Source organism: Camelus bactrianus, chromosome 27, assembly GCF_048773025.1.
Source record: "Camelus bactrianus isolate YW-2024 breed Bactrian camel chromosome 27, ASM4877302v1, whole genome shotgun sequence".
Classification (NCBI taxonomy): domain Eukaryota; kingdom Metazoa; phylum Chordata; class Mammalia; order Artiodactyla; family Camelidae; genus Camelus; species Camelus bactrianus.
The window spans coordinates 18,786,352-18,807,954 of record NC_133565.1 but is presented as its reverse complement, the minus strand read 5'-3'; the positions used below and the strand labels follow the sequence as shown (position 1 = coordinate 18,807,954).

Here is a 21,603-nt window from a genome sequence, read left to right as displayed (position 1 = left end):
GTGCGCTCAGACCCCGCGCCCTCCGCCTGGCTTCTCCCGGCCCCCGGGAGGAGGCGCTGGTGCCCGGGTCGGCCTCTGGTCCCTCCCAGCCGGCGTCCCGGAGCCCCCCATTCACAAAGCCCCGTTTGGAGGAGGCCACACACACACACACACACACATACACACACTCACACACGCAGACACTGCGAAGAGGGGAGCTTGATCTTGTCTCATTGGCGTCTCGGGCCTGAAAAGAAAATCGTTTGGGTAAACAGCCAAGCTTCCAGGCTTAACGCCCGGCTCCCGCCCCCGCCCCCGCCCCTCCACCCCCTCCGCCTCCCCCACTCCCCTTCCACCCCACCCGCCACCCACACTCCGCTCCGCAGCCGGGCCCCGAGCGAGCTCCATGCGGCCGGCCGGGAGCCCGGGGCTCCTGGGTTCAAAGGGCCGCGGCCCGCCGGGGATGCCCTCCTCGCTGTGCCCCGGGGGGCAGAAGCGGACTGCAGGGCGGTGGGACCGGCCCGGGCCACGGTAGGAAACGCGAAACCTTCCCTAAGTAGAGCTGGTCCCGGGGGAGGGCGCCGGGGAGTTCGGATCCCCGGGGGACCTTTTTGCCAAGACCGAGCCGAGGCCGAGCCCAGGCCGCAGACTGCGCCTAGGCGGCCCCGGAGGGCGCCCTGAGCCCCAGCGGGCTGTCCCAGGCAGGTGTGCAAGTGTGTGCACGACCGCGGGCGGGGGCGCGGAGCAGGCCTGGCGCTCCGCCACACCCCAGGGTGATGACCGGGTCCCCACTCCCCTTCAAGCGGGACGGCTCCTAGAAAAGCCTTTAATCTGATATTAAGCGTTTGCCGAAGTTTGATTCTTTCCAAAGGAGAGCTCGTCACTTTGGCTGTAAACATAATTAATAGTTATTAACATGCAAAAAAAAAAACCCTTTGTGGTATTTAGAAGGCTTTTGCTCTCTCGCTAGCTCACCCTCTGAAGCGTGGGAAGAACCTTGAAATCTGAAAATATCCTGATTAGATTATTAGGCCTGATTCTATGTGACCCCCCCCCCCTTCCTTTAATGAAATTCCTCTCTCTTCTCCCTTCCTCTGTCTCTCTTGTTCTCTCTCTCTCCTTCTCCCAGTCTCAATCTCCTCTAATCCAGGAGTCATTAGCAACACCCTCTGGCTACATGTTTTGCATCAGTGAAACATTGTGACATAGTTGTAATACAAACTCTGCCGCCTTGCACTGCATCTTGCGGTAGGAAGTGTAATAGCAATAAAAGTCATTTTTCATCTCCAGTCATTATTCGGTGGAACCCCCCCCCCTGAAAATCTGAATGTGAGAAATGGAGAGGGTGGAGGAGAGAAAAATGAAAGGAGGGAAGAGAAGGAGAGAGGGAAGGAAGGGGAGAGAGAGAGAGAAGAAAAACCCTTTCAATTTAGAGACTTCTCAAAACTATAAGCACATAGATTCAAATATATCATTTTCTCTGCCCTTCCCTCCTCTGTTTCTGTCCCTGGTCTCTATGGTTGTTCCTCAGTGGACCTCTGGACCCTCTCAGGAATTGCCTCTTAGTTTCCAGGATCTCTCAGCAACTCCCTTCTCCCCTGCAGCCTAGCATCACTTCAGGTGAGAAAGCCCCCGGGCTCCCAGGGGCGGAGTCACCCCTTCTCAAACTGGCTGGGATGAGGGATACTGCCCAAGTCCTGTTACGAAATTGGGCATCTTTCCTGTACAATCTCTTAGAAATCTTTCCTAGCCTGATGGAGAAGGGACAAACCACCCAGAACGCCAACCTGGCTATTTTTCCTGGGGCAGCCCTATAATTTCTGAGCAAGGGCTCTCTGAGAGCCTGCAAATCTGCAGTGAGGAGTGCTAGTTAGAGACAGAAGGAGCTCTCCTCCATTGCCTGCTTCCCCTTTGAGAGCTCACCCTGCCGACTCAGGGAGGGCAAAGTTTCTAGAAGGGTCTCTATGCTGGGTTTGCTCAGACAGGGAAATGCCGAAGGGCTTATACACTGCCCCATGCACACTTTCCCCCCACCCTGTCGTTTCCAGTTCAGCCATCATTATATGTAGGATCCACCGAGCTCTTTAAACAAAAGCAAAAACAAACTTGCCGTCAAAACCACATTAGAAAAAAAAAAGGTTGTGTACCTACCTCAAAACAAAGAAACCACACAAATACTCACAGGACCACAAGACAGACACTCTACTTTTATCACCATGTTTGCAATCTTCACAGGAAAAAATCTTGTTTTGTGAAATTTGTTTTTACTTAGAACACCTATCTCTGGTCAGTGTGCTTTGAAAATAAATTGAACAAATCCACATATCAGTGAGTAGAATTCCTGTATATTTTCAGTCGTGTGGGCTTAAGAGTGGGGCAAAACTCTGAAGCTACCAACCGGATAAAATAGGGTCAAATGCCCGCCTGCACCTGGGAGAGAAATGCTGTGCGATTGAACTGTCGCCCTTGCGGTTTTCACCGGCCTGTAGGTGTGCAGGTTATAGGCCGTATTTTGTGGTTATTTTGTCAGCAGAACCGAAGGCTGCGGGGTACAGGGTCCCAGTGGGCTGGAGACAAACATGGCCGAGCCCCTCTGATGTCCATCTGATCAGAATGAGTGGGTTTCGGTAAAAATCGTAGTTGGGGAGGCATGAGTTCGTAAGCATCCGCCGCATTGGGGGATATTTGCATGGGCCACAGGTGAGTGGCCGCAAACACTCGGTGGCCCGAACCCGTCGCCTCCGAGAAGACATCGCTCATTTATTTAATCTTTTCTATGAAAGCAGCGTCATAGTTTAGCCTTGGTGAAACTGTACCTATGTTTTTTTCTCTTTCTCCTGTTATTTTCCCTTTATCCCAGTGCAGACATTGAGGGATAGGTCGGTCACAGATAATGCGTTTTAACCGGTGGGATGGAGGCCTGTGCGTTTCGGCTTCTCTTAGGCTTTAGCTGAAGGAAAAACTCCGGTGACGGTCAAGTTAGGCTGTATGAGGCTGGGCGGCATGGCCGCGTAATTCCAGTTTCCGCAGCGAGGTGGCGCTCCAGGGTACGGCAGCGCGCCCGGCGGTCGGGCGCCAAGCGCTGCTGCCGCGTTCCCGCAGTGGGGCGGCGACCCCCGAGCATCGTTCAAGCTGGCTTCTTTTCGCCCCCGCGCGAAAAGTCGGAGAGGGCTCAGACCCGCTAGGCTGACCGGTCCTCGGGGTGGGCGAGGCCACGATCGGGAAGCTGGCGGCGGCTCGGAACCCGGCGGGGCCCAGGCCGGTGCACATTCCCGCCGCCGTGACTCCGGGGAATCTGCGAAGTTCGCGTTCGCCGTGCGAGCCGGGCGGGGCGGACGCGAGAGTGCGGGGCCCTCGGGGCCCGGGGACCCTGCGCCGGGTCAGCCTCGGCCCGATTGCGCAAGGCCAGGCCCGATCACCCTGAGAGTCGCCCAGCTCCTCCTCCCCGGGCTCGGCAGACTTAGCTTCTTTTTCCTTTTTCTTTTCCTTTTTCCTCTTTTTCTTTCTCTTAATAAAAAATAAAGAAAGACAATCTAATACACTCGGTATTAGTTTGCCCCCTAAACTAGACAGTTTTCCTGTTTTCATAGGTTTTTATTTCTCCTTTCCTTTTTTTTTTTCCTTTTTTTTTTCCTTTTTTTTCTCTTTTGCCTACTTCTGAGAGCTGGCTCCATGTGAGTGGCTGGGTGAAAGATAGAGAGAGAGAGACCGGCCCTAGAAGACCCAGCATTGGGCAAAAGACAGCAAAATTGAAGAAGAAACTAATTCGATTTATTGAACGTCCTTTCATCCATGCGATTTCGTTTCCACACTCGCTTTCCGTGTGTATCTCACAATCTCGAAGTCAAAGACAACCAGGAGGAAACGCTTTTCACAACCTGTGGTTGTGGGGCCCATTACAACCAGTTTGGGAAACAATTCTAGAAATAATAATAGTAATAAATAGTCACATTGAACAGCATTTCCATTCTGCACGAACTTCCTGGTGGGTTTGTGCCCGGCTCTGTGGGACCCGGGTAACACCTGCAGCTATGAGACTGCGCCCTCTTTTCAGTGGTTAGATCCACCTGAGCGCCCTGCCTGGAGAGCTGCCCCTCTACCCAGCGATTTTGGGTGCCCGGCCTGGGCCTTGGCCACCACCGCCACCCGGAAGCTTTGCTGGTCGCTGACCTGTCGCCAGCTACACTTTTTCTAATCCGTATTTCCGGCCGCCTCACCTTCCTTCACGTTTTCTGGTATAAATGCAGGAATTTTCTGCCCAGTTTAAGAGTCTACAGAAACTCAGAAGGTCAGGTCACAAGGAATATTAACGTGGCGACCAAGAATTATAAACATGATCTAAAAGTCTCTTCCAATTCACTTCTTCAAGTATTTATTTGAGTTAAGTGATGAAAAGTGACAGTTGTGAAATAGACAGCTTTTAAAAGTAATGAAGTCAGATGAGGCTTTAACCTGTCGATCGCTATAAATCAACTTTGAAAAAGATGAACGAAGAATATTATTTGGGCGCCTGACTGCCAGGATTTGCTGTGTGGGCTGTGGGTCCTGAAATTGGCCTGTGAATGTCTTGGGATCAGCGGTCCCCCCCCCCCCCCCCGAGGCCCTGAGATTGGCTCTTGGGTGACCGAGCCGTCCTGGGACCTGTAATGCCTGAAGGCAATGTTTTGCAGGGTGCAGGTCTCCATTTCAGCTTGGACTTCGGCTGCAGATTTTGGACCACCAGCGTGTGTCTGGGCAGGTGACCCCAGCCCTCAGAACAGTTGGAAATTCAAAGAGGCCGCCATCCGGGGTTACTGAATGCTATGATATAGATGGTCAGTCAGCCCAGCTCCCACCTGGCTGAGGGTGTCAGCTTCCTCTGGCCAGGCAAGGAAAGACCAGGGCCTGCCTGACCCTCAATCTTACTAACCCTTTGGAGAAGGTGACACGTGAGAGGAGGTAGATGAGGAGGATGAGAAGGAAATTAAATTTTCCAAGGACCCTGTAGGGGAGGGGTGCTTTAGGTTCTTAGTGACATCAAATGACCCTAATCTGAGAGGAAACACAGGGAAAAAGAGGGACTAGGATAGGCATTTGGAGGTCTTGTGATGAGAAGGGTCTTAATTCTCTACTGCCTCCAGTCAGGGGGTCCAGATATGGCTTTTAAGAAAGGTGAACTAGTGGGGTGTTTAAAAATAAACTTGACACATTGTTTTGTTTTGTTTTGTCTTGGTGTTTTGTTTTTGTTTTTTTTTTTTTTGAAATCTCAAGTTCCCCATAACTGCAACTTTGGTCAAAGCCAGCCTTGGAGGAATGGTCCCCTTCCAGTGAATTCAACCCCATGTCCCTATCTCACCCTGAGTCTAAAGGAGCATGTCCAGGGATTCTGGCCCCCTGGGTCTGCCAGGATATCTTTCCTCCAACACTTCTCCAAGGCGAAGAGGGCACAGAGGTGTCCCCCTTTTCCTATGCTCCCCACCTCCAACACTGCTTCTTGGAGAATTTGGGAACCCTACGTTCTCCGGGATAGGCGCCAGTCTGCCGGAGCATCAGCAACAGGTCCTGTGCACGCTGTCCTGTGAGCTCTCCACCCCTTTCCCTCTCCATCCTCACTTCTGGGGTCAACTGGGAACAGAGGGAAGTACCTCTTGCTTCCTCTCTCCCAGGACCACCGAGAGCAACCCCAGGAACGCGAGGAGACAGCGCCAGGGTTTGGGGCGAAGTGCCTGGCCGGTGGCTCTGGAGATGGTCTGTGGCCCCACATTCCCCCAGCTTGAAATTTCGACTCTAGGCTGGAGGCTCCGACTCCGGGGACTCTGAGGAAGAGACCCAGGAGAAAGTGAGGGGGAGGCAGAGTGAGGAGGACCATGCCCTCCCCGGGGACAGTCACTGGCGACGTGGGGGCAAGCTGGGCTAGTGGCTCCATTCGGCCCGCACTGGCCTGCGACGCGTCCTCGCGGCCTGGGGGCCTGATGCCGACCTCTTGCAGAGTCCCTCCCCCTTCGGGTCGATTTCCCTTCTCCGCAGACCCGGACGTGGGAAAGGAGGCGCCGCACCCGCGCGCACGAGGCTCCTGCTCTCCCAGCGCCCAGCCCGCCCTCCGGGTCAGCAGAGCTGGAACCCGGCGGCTGGGACTCCGCGGTCGGCTGCGCGGCCACCGCCCCCTGCCCGCCCCGCTGGCGCCAGGGCTCCCAGCGTCCTAGGCTGGGGCATCGGGGGGCGCGGGGGGCGTCCGGACCCGCGGGGGTGGAGGGTGGGGAGCAGGGACAGCAACTTCCAGCTTCCGGCCGGGCGGAGGGAAGCTCGTCGGCGGGGGCCGGCGGAGACGACTCCTCCGCTCCGCCCGGAGGCAGCCCGGACGCGGCGAGCGGCGCGTCTCCGCCCGCCTGAGCGTTTCCATAAATCAGGCCGCTGGCAGGTTGCTAATTAGCTCAGGCCGAAAAGAATAGGAAGAGGGAGAGTCCAGTAGAGTGCGGTGGGGTGGGGGTGGGAGCTCAGTAGGTAGGAGATCAGAATTTCCCCAGGACCAGCCGGAGCATCCTTGGGGGCACTTCAGCAGCCCCCGCAGAGGCCACCAAAGATCACTCCCCCACCCCAGCCGAGGCCTCCGGTCTGCGGCCTCCTGATCACACGCCCCCCTTACTGCGCGCACCCCCACGTTCGACCTGGCCCGCCCACCCACGCCGATGCCCCCTCTCCCACTCGCTGAGCCAGCCCGGCGTTAATTAACTCTCCCCTCACCCCCTGCAATATCGCAGGACTTTCACGACTCGTCCCCAAGTGTTTCCTCCTTAAGCCTGAAGCCTCCAGCTTGGAACAGCCTCCAGGAAAAGAGGGAGCTGGGTCTGGAAGGAGGGTCAGTCACCTCGAGGCTTTTTGGATAACGGGGCTCTCCCAGGGGTGGCGGGCTGTGTGGGACAGGATGTGGGAACCCTGTTCCTTCTCCCCCAATGAAAAGGCAAGATGATGCGTCATTCAAGATTAGAAATAAGACTGAAGTTGGATTATTGACTTCCATGTAAATCCAGAGCAAAGGACGCGGCGAGCGAGAGCGACTTCTGTTTATTTTCTCTTTTCCTCCCCCACCCTTCTCCCAGCCCGCCGGGCTCTGCTCCCCTCCCGGTTCTCCCCGCCCTCCGCCGGGAAGGGACTCTGCGATGACATCACCGCGGAGACCCGCGGCCTCCCCGCCCTCGGCCCCGGGACCCCGGAGCGGAGATTGACAGGTGTCGCTCGCAAGGACAATGCCTTCCAGGTGTCACCGTCACAGTCTCTTCCCTCCAAACCCGCCCTCTCTGCCCCCTTCACTTCCAACTTTCCCATTCCCCGCCATTTCTCCTTCGAGGGAGGCTCTCTCATCCCCCTCCGCTTCTCGCATCTGGGCACCGGGCCCCGGGTCCAGGGATGCGGGCAGGGGTGGCGGGGACCCCTCCTGCTGCCTGCCGCGGGGCGGCTCGGAGATGCCAAGAGCACGGGAAAGGGTCCAGGAGGCGACAGCCCGAGTGGGCGAAGAGGGAATGTGCATGTGTTTTAAAGGAACCAGCGCGGTCTCTGGACTTCCTGCCTTCACTCCCCGTCCTCCTCCCGCCCCAACACACACACACACACACACACACACACACACACACACACACACACACACACACATTGTATAACAGACGCGAAGATAATCCTGCCATCTGGCAAATCCCAAATTTGGCGGCCAAGCTCAGAAAGCCATGGCGAAGTGTCATCCCGAATAGATGGCCGGTCCTGCCCGACACTCTGGAGCTGGGGCGAGGGCGATGAGCTCTGCCCGCACCTGCCCGCGTGGCGGCCGGATCCCGCATCCCCGTCCTGACCCCGCAGACTTTGCGGGGTTTTCTTCCCACAGCCGACAGAGGCTCTGAGGGTCAGGAATGCGGACACAGGACTTGTGGGCCCCCCGCCCCAGTTTCCACCAGTAACTGCTTCAATGAACTAAAACCCAAATTCGGCTTCATTATGTAACACCGAATGTAATTTATAGCTGGGCGGCCTGTCGGCGGCGATTTAGATCATTTGGTGATAAGGATCGCACTTACTAGATTTCTTCAAAGCCGATGGGGGTTTTCTATTTTTTTTTTAAAGGAGGGCATTTGTGCTAAATTGCCCAGTGCTGGTGTGATAACTGTCAAAAGTTTGACATCAAAGGAGCTAATATTATTCAGTTACCAGAGAAGCTGTCTGTCTAAATAAGAATATCTTAATTACAGCATGACAAAGGTAGGAAGGGGTCGGATCTGAAAAGGGGAGAGGCATTCAGGCGCCCCTTTTGATGCACTATCTATATTAGACCGATGCTCCGCGCTTAATCAGGCCTAGTCCAACTTCCTCTCGTCTCCTCGTTGGTCCTCTGAACTTTATAACTATATGTAAACACGTTGTCAGCAGGGACATAATCTTCTCGGGTTCTTATTAGAAGAAATTTCCATCTTTTCCCGTTCTAGATTAGCAGTGGAGTCCGCTCCATCAATGAAGGGACTAAGGTTTCGTGGACAATAATGTGGCAATTGTTGATGGTTTGTGACCCATAAAATGTGGAGGTGACTGTTCTGGCTTTGGTATGTAATTATGCAAAACACTTTCCATAAAGACTTGCCATTCGATCTAATGGCAGTCCCTGCGGTCTATTTCAAAAAGGGAGGGTCTATGTACAGAGAGAGAAAAGTAACATTTGTTTTAACACAGGTTTTATGGGCGGGATGGATAAATACAAACACATCGCAACACCGCCCAAAGTATTTTTTCGAGTCAAATTAAAATAATTACGAGGGGGTTTAATAAGTTAATCATAGCAACATGGCCCATCCAAATGCAGAGGGAGGGGCGTTCAGGCTTCAGCCCACCACCTCCCGACCTGAGACTGGGCTTGTGGGTTGCGATTCACCTCCGGCTTATGCAGGGTGGGGTGCGTCTCCGTGTCAGCTCAGTTCACCTGGGTGCCGGGCTGGGCGCTAAAGCCCAGACTAGGGCTGAAGTTGGGGGAGGGGCAGGCAAACTTCAAAATCTTTTCCACAAAATTACTTGACGGAGGGCATCTTAACAAAGCAGCCATCTCCCAAGAAGCCCTCCCCCACATCTCCTTTCCCTCTGGTGCCCTCAAGCCCCAGGATTTAGGGGCCCACAGGAAGGCTGGTGGGAGGGGATGCCGAGGTGGGATGGGACGCCAAGGCAGCAGTGCCTTGCTAATTTGGGGAAGATGTCTAAACCCGGCGCCCACACTCAGAGATGTCACCTGCGAGGCCGACCCCCAGCAGCTCACGCAGCACCTTTCCACGCCACCTGAGGTTTTGTTTTGTTTTTAAAAAGCACCAGAAGGAATTTAAAAGAGCTTAAAGGAGGAGATATGGAATGAGATGGGAGGGTAGTCACGGGTCCCGACCCACCCCTGGCTGCCGGCTCAACAGCAAGCGTTTCTCTGTAACGCCACGGGCCCCCACCCCGCTCGGAGAGGCGCCCCCCAGAGCTCCGAACCGCTCCGCGGCCTCGCTGCCCGCCGCCCAGTGGCGTTGCCGCGTGAGCCCCGCCGACGCGGGCGGCAGAGGATTTTATTTTTCAAGGGAGGGAAATGATGATTAAAAGAGAGAATCATCTAAATATCAAAGTGACACATGAGGAGACCTGGAAAAAATATTTAAGCTAATGAAAAGCAAATAAAGAAGCAGGCACTTAGGCTGGGAAATTAAATATTATGTTTAAGATGGTGCTTTGGTGCGGGCTTGAAGATTTCCGATTCATGTACACATAATAAACACTCAGGTTTGTCATCTGGAGGTGCAAATCTGAAAGATATTCCAACAAATGAAGTGCTGGCAGAGAGAGGAATAAAGGGATCGGCGCCTGTCAGGGGTCAGGCAGCCTGAGATTGGTTCTAGAGATCTTTTGAAAATTTCACACGATTGAAGGCTTAGGGGCTTCACTCCGCTCGCATTTCAAACTCAGATCAGTGGGATCACAATCAAAAATAGAGGTCTGGAAAATTTTGATGCAAAGATGGCCAGGGGCTGCAATGCTTCTCCCCTCAGTGCGCGGTCTGTCTCTCTCTCTCTCTCTCTCTCTCTCTCTCTCTCTCTCTCTCCCCCTCTCTCTCTCTCTCTCTTTCTTTCCAAGACAGACACCCTGACATGGCTGTGATCCTTTGGATGACAGAGTTGTCAGAAAAGAAAGAGAAAATTGCATCTTGTCTCATAAACTTCCTTTCAGTCAAAAGGAATTTAGGGTCTTATTTCCCATACAAGAAAGAAAAAGGATTTATTCTAGCAAGCATAGGACCAGAACTCAACAGTTTTGGGTGACATAATTAGTGATCTACTCTTGGACATTTAGGTCTGGATCTGCTCTTCATTTACCCAGATTATTCAGATAATTTCTCATTCAGTTTGTGTTCATACATTAACTTAAACATTCTTACCACTGACAAGTGTATGCAAGTTTGGGTAGATAAAGGACAATATACGCTTACGTATACATATATGTGTGTGCATGTGTGTGTGTGTGTGTGTGTATACACACATACAACTTAAGGACAGTATACGCTTACATATACATATATACACACACACACAACTTGAACCATTAAACCGGGATTGGCCTGGCCACTTCATATTTCATGGGATTGAATCTTCACCCATATTTTGTCCACCTCCGCCTCACCAAGATGTCAGAACTTTTTGCTTCAGACAGGACACAGAAGAATGTATTGTCTCTGTGACTGATCCATTGGGGGAAGAAAATAAAAACAAAAATAAAACGCTGGGGAGGCATTTCTTTGAGAAAAGTTCTAAGGAAGTCTGAAATGGGACCAGGCTGAGCAGATTCAAAGAAGCTGTTTTGACAGCCAGGGCTGTGGAAGACTTTTCCAACCACCAGGAGTAACACCAATTATGCCACAATGGGAATCATCTAAAGTGGATTTCTAGTGGTCTGACGAAACTTTAGGAAGAGCAGAAAAATAAAAAAGGACTTCTTGATCATCACTATGCCAGTTTTAATTTTTACCTAGCTATTTTAAGCAACAAGGTGCTTTTGGGAAATAATCTGAATTATAGTTGATTTTCATTAAGTCTGAGGCCAAGGTGAGCAAAAGTTGGATTCCTGAGAACTTCCCTTAAGAGAATGTATTAAGAGGTCTTTCCTGGGGCGGGACCCCATAGTGGTGGAGGAGAGCAGAATAAAGAATGTCTTCTGTTCCCCGAACTGTCGACTCAAATCGTTAATAACATGTGTTCTTTAACAGGTGGGCAGGACGGAAAGAGTGTAAGAGTTGTTCTAACTGGTTTTACAAGTTCAAATCCTTGATTCCTTCTGCCAGTTGGGGCACCTGCTGCCAGCGCATGGGAGTCGGGGTGCAGTGGCAGAACCCGGGTGGCCGGGTGGCCACCTGGCCGGCTGGCCAGGCCTCAGCTGCTGCAGCTCCTCCCCGGGCCAGGCCGAATGAGAGAACTCGGCCTCTGGTGCCCTGGGTTTGGTGATTCCAGAAGGAAGGCGGGTATATGTGTGTGTGTGTGTGAAATGGGGGAGTAGTGTGACCCTGGAGTCTCACATTTAAGCCTTTGCAGACACCCCAGTCACCAGGGCAGAACTTCCGGCCCCAGAAGTTTTGAAGGGAGCGGCCCTGTGCCTGCAGGGCGGCCCCTACCCTCAGATCGGCTTCCCCAATATTGTTTTTGTCCAGATCCACAGTGAAAGAAGAGAGAGCAGGTCCTAAGTATAACTTTTCAAAACTTGGGCAAAGATGAAAACGAAGGGGAGTCTTGTCTTTGCAGGAGGGCCCCCCACTGGGCTCTCAATCTCGCTCTCTCCCTCCTGCAAGGGACCAAGGCCCCCAGCTGGGCTTTAAAAGCGAGGCGGGTGGGGGTTTGTGCAGTGAATATGGTCGGGACTGTCCTGGCTTCCAGGAGAAACGGTTGGAGGGAACAAGGGCCGGCGGGATAACCGGCAGGGAGCAGGGGAGGCAGGAGGGGACCCTTGGCCGACCGAAAACTGCCGCCACGGAGGCCGAGCCGCGGGCCGGGCCCCAGCAGGGAGGCGGCGCAGCCTGGCCAGGGTTCGACTAAGATCGATGCCACCGCGGGCTCGCCGAGTGCCCCCGATTTCCCCCGAAACCAGGCAGGAGAGAGATTTAAGGTTCCTCCAGTGGAACGTGGGAGGTCTTGGGGTAACCTTCCCTGCAGAATGTAGAGCTGGCAGGAGGCTCCAGGAAAAAAACAAAAACAAAAACAAACAAACAAAAAAACACCATAACGATGCGATCTTGAGGGCCGGGCCGCCCACTTTGCTCACAATAGAGGGTTTTCCTGGGGCCAGGAGGGGAGGTGAAACCCATGGAACCGGGGACCCGGCCAGGGACGGGTGCAGAATGCCCCTCCCGCAGCCTCTTAACTGGTAACTCCCGGGGCGCGGACCAGGGCGACAATTCCAAATCACAGGCTGCCGGTGACCTTCGGGTCCTCGTTTTCTAGCATCTCCAGCCCTGGGAGGTGAGGACACGAGTAACCTTCCTCTCCCCATCCTATTCTCGCCATATTTAAAAGAAAGAAAGAAAGAGGGGGCAAAAAGTCAGGGCCCAGCGGAGAACTGCAACCTGGAGTTCAGAGTCTTCACGGAGCGTGAACGGAACCCGCGCCTCTAGGTTTTAAAGCAAACAAAACCGAAAACTACCCAAACGCTTCTGGCAGCCCATGGGCCGGAGCTCGGTGTGTCTACAGCAGCGCGGGCACAGAGTGCTCTGCTCTGGGATCAGCCCTGGCCATCCCGGGCCAAACCCAGGGCTGGATCCCGCGCGCCTCTGCCTGGCCGTCTTCAAGTCCGGAGACCCCGAGTGGGGCCCGCTTCGCAGCTGCCGGACCCCGGGCACAGGGCTGCGGGGAGGGGTGCCGCCCAGGGCAGGGAAGGCGTGGGGCTCAGGCGGGGGGCTCGGGGACGCTGGACCCCGCGTGCCCACGGCCGGCCGGGGCCCGTTCTAACCCCAAGGCCCTGCGTTCTGGCCTCTCCAGGACTGAAACGTGAAAACACCCCCGGGCCTAGCCAAGTGCTGGGTGGGGAGAAGTGGGGCGACCGCAGCCTCTTCCGGCTGTGTTACCACTGGGGTGGAAAACCGCGTTTCCAGGGTTGGAAACCTCCCGTGGCCGCTGGGAGAGGCCCGCCCCGCGGGGCGGCGAGAAAGCACTCGAACTCCCGTGCTGCGGTCTTGGCCTTTTCTAAAATGATGCTTTTAAAAAACATCCTGGAACTAAATACTCCAGACAAGGCAGCACCTTTCTTCCCGTTTTGATATGATATCCACTAAATAAAATCTGCTTATAAGCCATCCATTCTCTAACTTCAAAGGAGAGAATGTTAATTTTACCTTTATTTAAATGAATGCCAGACTGACTGGTGAGGGGCTCGCTCCCTCCTCCAGCTCTGCCTCTAGATTTTAACATACGGAGTACAGTCGTGGTTAGTGCCACCCCAGAAGGCAGGCGGCTGGGCCCGCCTGCCACCCCCATCCTCCCATCACCTTGCCTGTTTTTTGTTGACATTGTTGATTTCATGGACCGCTCTTTAAAGTTCAGCCTGAAATGCACGTGCCATGACACACAAATGGAGAGTGTGTCCAGTGAACTCCAAGAGGCAACACACCAGAAGCAGACCGGACGTCCCCCTGGGTGCCGCAGACTGTGCTTGCTGGGATTTAATAGGCACCCTCTCTCGGTACGAGACTCCATGATCTAAGCCCAGACATGGGGATTTCCACATCACGGCACGCACACCCAGTTGATCGCACTCCCAGGTGGTCTGCCTGGCCCCGGGGACTAAAACTCTGTTCCTTGAAGGCAAGGGCTGCAGCTGTGGAGGGAAACGTGGGGAATTTCAGGCAATCTTTTGGACCCCACGTCCAGCTTTTCGGATCTCCTGCCAATTTCTCAGTGTGTTTCTGTCCAGATAGACTAAGCTCTTTGGAGTTAATTAACCTGTGGTCCAGCTACGATTGATACAGAGCGGAGAAAAGATGGAAAGAGGGGGAATTAGAGGAGAGGGAAATGAAGCAGTGTGTGTTTAGCAGCATTCCTTTACACCGGTCCGCCAGTTAGTTTCCGACTTTCCAGCTGCGAGGACGCCGTGTGCCATTTATTGTAATTGAATTGCTGTTATAACACCTTTCAAGGGGATAGCAATGCGTCTCAAAAAAGTTGCATGCGCGGCCTGTGGATACCTGTACTCCTCCTGCTGTGCCAGCCACCGCCAGGCAGAGCTGTCCCTGGAGGATTAGGGACACGGCGGCGTTACATGCCCCTGGGGCAGAGCTGGAGGAACCCGGCCCACTGGCGAGTCCATCCCAGGCAGTGGATGTCCCTAGACCGGAAACTGGGGGGATGCCTGGGACCCCAAGTGGGACAGAACCCAAAGCTGAAACTGAATAAGGGATGAGGATGGGACCTGGGATTGCAGAAACTGGGAGAATCAATACGCGATGGGGGGTCATCTCTGCACCACCAAGGCCTTTACCCTCACTCTTCCACTGGATTTGGATTCTCCGATGCTGCCCACTGCCCTGGGTGGTTCCACTGTGCCACTTCCCTTCACCCATCCTCTAGCCTTGGCTTGGCCTCTCTGGGTACCTGCTTGCCCCGAGGAAATAGGAGAGTTTTCTGCCCAGGGCTAGGAGCCAGAGTCTGGGGCCCGATACTGAGATGCCCAGTTGTGTGCTCTCCTTGACTTCACTCAGACTCTGATTGACCTCCCTAGCCTTGGATTTTGGCCCTGCGGGCCAGGGGCAAAACCTCAGAGTCTGTAGGACTGATCACCTCGGTCTCTCGGCAACAGCCTCTGGCCTCCTTCCTCGGCCTGCGGCACCTTTGCTCATCTGTCCCACCGTTCCTTGAACCTCCCCTACCCTGCAGCAGTGTCCTCTCTGTGACCGTGGCTGCAGGGCCAGCTCTTGTCTCTGGCACCCTTCACTCCATGCTGGCCCCTCTCTTGGGCTCCACACAGCTTTCTAGGTGCAGAGAGCAAACTTTATTCATATGCATGTCCCCCTCCACTCCCAGGGTCCCCCAGCCTTCAGCACAGTTTTTGTCGCTGTCACCAGGAGAGTAGCAGATTGAGAGAAGTGGGTTAGGGGGGATGGAGTGCAGGGGAACCTTCCCATCTTATGGCCCCAAGTAAGCTCTCCGTGGCTAGTTTAAAAAGGCTAAGAAAGGGGAAGGCGAGGACTAGAGGCTGGAATGTGCTTCCCAGGCCCTGGGAGATGGGCAGAGTGTGGCAGGGGCCAGCCCACTGGGCGGGGAGGATAACCCTGAGGCTGGAACATCCTCAGTCACATCCCTGCAGCTCCACCAAAGAAGGCTGAAACGCTGGCAGCCACGGTGGGATTCCCACAGCCCAGTGCAGGGCAAAAATCAGTGAGGCTGAAAGGACTGTCCAGGGGGGACTGGAGCTGAAATCAGAGGGCAGAACAAGTTAGAAGGAGGAACCCTTTGGAGGAGAAGGGGCGTGGTGGAGTCCCGCCCTCAGCGACTGGGTGGGAAGCTTTATGGCCTTAGTTTGGGGTCCACCTAAGTGGTGTGTTTGTGTGTGTCCTTGCACACGCAAGGTGGTGGCAATGAGAGGAAGACGTGAGTGGGTGGGGCGTGGCTTGGCATCTACCACGTGCATCGACGTGACTCCTCATTTGAGTCCTCTTCTCCTCAGGGCTTCCTCTTCCTCCAGGCTTGCTAGACATAAAGTTGTCTTTGGAATCAAAAAGTCTATTGCTTTTGGAGGCATCCAGCAACGAGAGCCAGCATGTGCTCTGCGGTCCTGAGAGCTGGGGTGTATTCATCTCCACCCCCACCCTCACATAACACCCCCCACCAAGTCAACTTTTAGGCAAAACCTAATTTTTTGCCTTTCATATGTGGCTAAGAGACGGGATGAGGAGGATACCCTGCCTCTTGGTCGTCCGGTGGCCTCCTGTAGCTGCCAAAATGTTGGGGTGGAGTTGGCGAGGGCAATAATACCTTCAAGAACTCGGGGAAAGCGGCTCTGCGAACGCTGGGGGTAGGTTGCTTCAAGGCTCAGGTGAGGGCAGGAGAAAAGAGCAGGTCCCATCATCTGCCCACGTAGGGACCCAATTTCCCCTGCCGGGAACCGCGGGCTTTTCGCTTTGCGCCTTGGCATCCGGGAGACAGAACAGGTTCCCGCCTGCCTCTCCAGGCGGCTTCGTGGCAACGGCGGCGAGGGTGAGGGCAAAGCGGGAGCCCCAGGGAGACGGGGATGCAGAGCGCGGTAAGGCGTCAAGGGCAAAACCTCGTTCTGCTTGCCCTGGTCAGTAGCAAGGCCTGGGTGGGTCTGGCGGGCGTGAGACACCCCCTGCCCCCAAACCTTCACCTGGGGTCGCAGCCAAGGCTGGGCTCGTGAGAGCCTGGCTCCCGCCCCACCACTGCGCTCCATCCACTCCCGCGGTCCTGACGAAATCCACATCCTTGCAGTTTTGACCTTCCCATCCCTAGACCTTGCTCAGCAGTGATTTTTGCCCAGTATTAACCTTTGCGCAACAAAGTTGATTGCCACCAGCTAGAAGGATTCTTTAGGAAAAGACATGGACAAAAATAGAAATAAGAAGATGGAAGTGCAGGCAGGAGCCCGGTGCCTGGCTAAGCACCTTACCTGGGTTCTCTCTTTACAGCCCCAGCACCCCCGCCCCCCAACAACTCCCAGACATATGTGCTACTATTGTCTCCCTTTTGCTGCTAAGGAAACTGAGCTTCAGGGAAGTTAAGAGCCCTGGTTAAGTTTAGCCAGCTAGCAACAGGCTGGACGGGGAAGGAACTGAGCCATGGGACAAGGCGATGCTTTTCCCTGGAGCTCTGTCCAGCCCGTGGGGAGCCAGGAAACCGTGGTCTAGCAGGCTCCAGCCCGTGGGCCACTCAGCCGAGAGGTAGTAAGCAGTGGTCTAGAGGTTCCCCTCCACAACACAGTCTGCTGCGGCCAGGGCCGGCAGTCAGCACGACCCTGCACACTCTGTCTTTCCCAGATGAACCAGAGGTGCTTGCTGTCGCAGTGTCCCCGCCACAGAAGTGCAGGATAATTACTTCTTTTTTGAGAGTTCTTAAAAGAGTGCTTGCATTAGGCTAGGGGGAGAGGGAAAAGGAAAAGAAAGCACCTTGGGCATATTTATCCTGAGAGATGAGCACAGGTTGGTGGTGGCCAACAGTGCGATTTGCAACCTCAGAAGGAGCGGCTCCATCTCAAGCACTCCACCGTGCTCCCTGTGGTGATGGGGTGGGACACTGACATAAACGCCTGCGGGAGAACTTCCCTTCCACTAAGAAGTCCCATTTCATCAGGGGCTTCGGGAAACTGTTCTCAGGGTGGAGTAGAGAGTTGGTCCATTTATGCCCCCAGAAGTACCTGTCTGCTGGTGCTGATGGAGGGACAAATGGAGCCAAGAGGGCCTCTCCCCACTTCTTCCTTTCAATCTATTTCTATGCTCATTTCACAGATTTCACGAGGAATCAGACTTAAGAACAGATTTATTTTTTTCAGCTAGGAAAATAGATTATGCCTTAAGCATGACTGTCTTATGTGGTGGCAATGATAGAGAACCATTAATTGTCCTACCAAATTGGTGTGGGCAGTATTTGACTTAACCTTTTTTTAAAACTATTTTTTTCTTTTACTATTATTATTTATTTTTTATTCTTTTTAAAATTTAATTTTTGGGGGTGGGTGGTAATTAGTTTTGTTTATATATTTATTTACTTATTTAACAGAGGTAATGGGGATTGAACCCAGGACCTCCTGCATGCTAAGCATGAGCTCCACCACTGAGCTATATCCTTCCTTCCTTTTCTTTTCAAGTTTTTTTTTTTTCCAATTTTACCATGAGGGTGAAGTGAATTTAAGAAAATACTCCCCTTAGAATCTCTCTCTCTCTCCATGTATATATATATGTAATTTACATCTCTGTGAGGCTAAGCATCTAATATTTTTAAGGCCAATGTGGGAAAAAAAAATCAGGGTACCTAGTTAGCCATTTTCAAACTTCCAAACAGCAGAATGGCAGATAGGATTCAGATCTTCATCCTGTAGGAAGGACCCACCTATGTGTGTGTTACTCAACTGGAAGGAGGTGGTAGCTTGGGTCAACCAGCCCTCGGGGAGTACTGGAAGTCAAGATCAGCTAGCTGTGCCTACCCGGTTACACTCCAGGCCTCTTCTGCATGTAGAGCTTTCCGGCTTGGGATGTGGGTCATGTGTGTTGGGAGAAGGGGGGAGTGTGGGCGGGGCCGTGGGTGTAGCATGGAGAACACAGGACTCAAGTAGGAGGGGGAGAGTGATTATGTCCCTGCTCTCCATGGAAACTTTCTCACTTAGGCATTTCTTTTAACATCCACTGATTGAGTAGGTAGGATGTTCCTGGCATGGTACAAGGTACTTGTGGACACAGATTAGTAAGTCACGGGTCCTGGTTTCAAGGAGTTTTTGAGCATGTGGGGGAGAGGCAAGCAAACATGGCATAATAGTCCCTGATAACAGGTACAAAGGGCTTTGGAAGCTTGAAAGAGAGTGGTTCCTCCTGCCTCGGAAAACTGCCCAGAAAGATGTCAGAGGGACGGTGATTTGACCCGGGACTCAGAAGGTGTGGGAGGTGGGGCAGAGCAAAGATGGGGAGGAGAGAGAGAAATGGGAACTCCAGCTGGAAGGAGGCACCAAGCACAGGTGGAGAAGGTCAGACTAGGTTCTTGTTTCCCTGGAGGACAGTCAAGTTCCTTGTTCCTTGGATTACTGAGGTTTGTGTAAAAAAGCTATATGTTTCGCACACAGTTCTTGGAGCATGTCTTCTGCCTCCCTGTCATCTTCATGAGGGGAGGAGTGGATTTGAAATGATGTCCAAGACAATGGAGCTTCTTTTTAGTCTAACTGATGCTCCTCATTTAGATTCCCTTCTCCAGTGAATAAATTGAGCTCCTTGTACCCTGGGCATTTACCTGAAAGTTTAAGACAGAGAGAAGGGCACATGGAAGTGGACAAGGTTGTAAGGTTGTGGAAATATCAGAAGAGATTAGTATAAGGAACATTGTGACAAAGAAAAAAATTCCTGCCAGAATGTATTCCTAACTCTGCACATGTGCCAGAAGCATGGGTTCCATTGGCTGCCTCCTTTGTGCTTACGCTTCTCTCAGAACAGATGAAACATGCTGTTTTGGTTAGTTCTATGTGTCTCTCTCTCCCTTGGGGCTGGAAGCCCCTCGGAGGCTAGGAGCAGAACTGTTTCACTTATGTTCCCAGCCCCTGGCATGGCGCCAGGCAAATCATAAGAGCTCAGTCCATGCTGAATGAATGAACGATGCCAGTGTAAGAATACTGGATTTTAGTTTGTGTCAGTGACAGGTGGAGAATCTGACCATCTTCTTCTGTTTATCATCTTGAGTGTTTCATTGTGATTGCAGAGAATTAATCACAGTTACAACTAGTGCTGATAAAAACTAGTTCTTACTTATGGTGGGACCAGACTGTTGCAGTAACAGGCATGAACACAGTAGGTATTAAACTCTGTCTGCTGCCTTGACCTTGGACGGTCCCTTCCAAGACACTCAAGAGCCACGAGTTTGAAAACCACTGTGTTAGAAGCTTCAAATCGATGTTGCCCAGTTTGTTGTTCTAGTTAATTCTCAGCATGATGGTTAGGCTTAATCGTGCTTCCTGTCTTAATCTTCCCACCAATCAGAACCATAGTAAGTTCTCATAGAACCCAAACTCACCTTTTACATATGTTTTGCTGTTTGTTGTTGCCATTTTATGCATAATTTGAACATTGACCAAGATACTTTCTTAGCTGGACTAAAGTGAGGTTAAGAAGACACCTTCTTCTTCCTACTGCTTCTATATAACTTTTGGATGACATAAGGAATGACGATAATCTGGGTTCTTAAAAGTCAGTATCTTATGGCCACTTGCCCAGGGAGAGGACAAGATCTATGTTGGAGGAGGGATTAATCTAAGATGTTTTGGTGGCCTTTTTTTGCACCGCTGCTCTGTGTTAACATTTTCCAACACAGGCACCAATTAGATCTTGGAAACAAGCATGAAGAAAAGCATAAAATGAGATCAAAACATGATCAGCTCCCTCTGAATTCTACCTTATGTTTTAGCCAGTCTATTGGCTCCTTGGTTTGGAGTAATTTCAAATTCCCACTGGCTTAGTGGCAAGACGTCTTCTCATTCTTTTCTAAATACACTCTTCCTAAGGAGGAAAAAATAAAATCCTCCCACTGACTTCTCTCTCTTGTGAATTCTCTTTCTAGACTTTCAGTTGCAAGGAAATTCACAAGTGAAATAGAATACATTTTTTGAGCACTGGTTTATTGTTATTTCTAGCTCTAGGGAACAGTAGAAATGTTCATTAACTAAGTGTATATGTTTTGTTTGCTTTGAGTTGAGGAGGCCTTGACAATCATGTTATCCTTGACAATCATCTCAGATATATTGGCTTATGTCCTGGTATCCAGACTGCTGAGGTACTGTACAAATTTCATCTGACCATCCCCAGCACGTGATTCAAAAACAGACTAAACTTTGAGGGCTGTGGGACTCCAGGGACAAGGACAAAGTCAAACTCTCCTATTAGTATTATTAAAATACGATTCCAGAAGGCCCATGATGAGAGATTCAGGTGGGACTGGACGTGACAATTGTAGACGATGGGAAATCGAGCTGTAGGTCACTCGCCAGCCCTTCTGCATTCTGTGGCTCTGTGAAGACTATGAAAAGTGCAGACTTCACTTTTGAGATCCTGATGGGAAACCAACACAGTAACCTCTCCCATCCTGGAGAATCATGTTCATGCCCACATGCTTACTAAACACTGTAAATAATTATTACAACTAATATATCAATTTATTATTTTCGACACGAACATGCCTAAGAAATCATAAGAAAGGGCATGATAAATGTACGAATTAAACAGATAAAAATTATTTTAATTGAAAACACGAGACGCTAGGACATTTCCTTTCGTATAAATACGGCCACCTGTGCTGACTTCACTTACATGAGGTGGCCGGCAATCATCTTCCGTGCTAGTCACGGAACACAAATTCTTCCTATGTTGCCAATTTAGAGAGAATAAATTACTGGGAATTTGATACGGAATAAATTATGTTCTTAAGCCTTCTCAGATGTGCAGCCAATAGAGATATTAAAGCAGAAAACGAAATGCAAAATTTTGCTGGGAGGGGCATTTGTTGCATTGGGAACCCTCTCTGGAGTTGTTTCCTCTCTCCCGCTGTGAGGGGATTACAGGGGCCATATTCCAACCTGAGGCCTTTTTAACCACGCACGTGGCTCTTCAGAACCCTGCCTGTGGTTTGCTTCTTAGATTTAAATAAAATGACAAGGGATATTGCAATGTGGATGTGGTGGTGGCCAGAGGGAAGAAAAAGGAAGAACTCTGCTTAAGTCACAGACAGGATAAAGAGGGACCCCAGATGTCCCTGACCCCAGATGCGCCCTTACCTGACTTGCATGCTTTTGTTGAGAACCCTGGGCTACCATCTTTTCTAGTACAACCACTGTCAGTGCAATCCATGCACTGTTCTCATCAATGTGAGGTAAGTCGAATTGATTCGTGGCTTTCCACATTGCTGACGATGAAGT

The 21,603-nt window shown here is 52.1% G+C and overlaps 1 long non-coding RNA gene across 3 annotated transcripts in view; it reads left to right on the top strand.

Moving 5' to 3' along the window:
• Positions 1-314: 314 nt before the first annotated feature.
• LOC123619072 (uncharacterized) overlaps positions 315-21,603 on the top strand; it is a 34,469-nt gene continuing 13,180 nt past the window's right edge. For 2 of the 3 annotated variants that reach the window (XR_006727600.2, XR_006727602.2), the window contains exon 1: positions 315-510. This is a non-coding gene — a long non-coding RNA (uncharacterized LOC123619072). Of the gene's footprint in view, positions 511-1,510; positions 1,600-21,603 lie in introns of all 3 variants that reach the window. The other variant, XR_006727601.2, reaches the window with a different exon arrangement.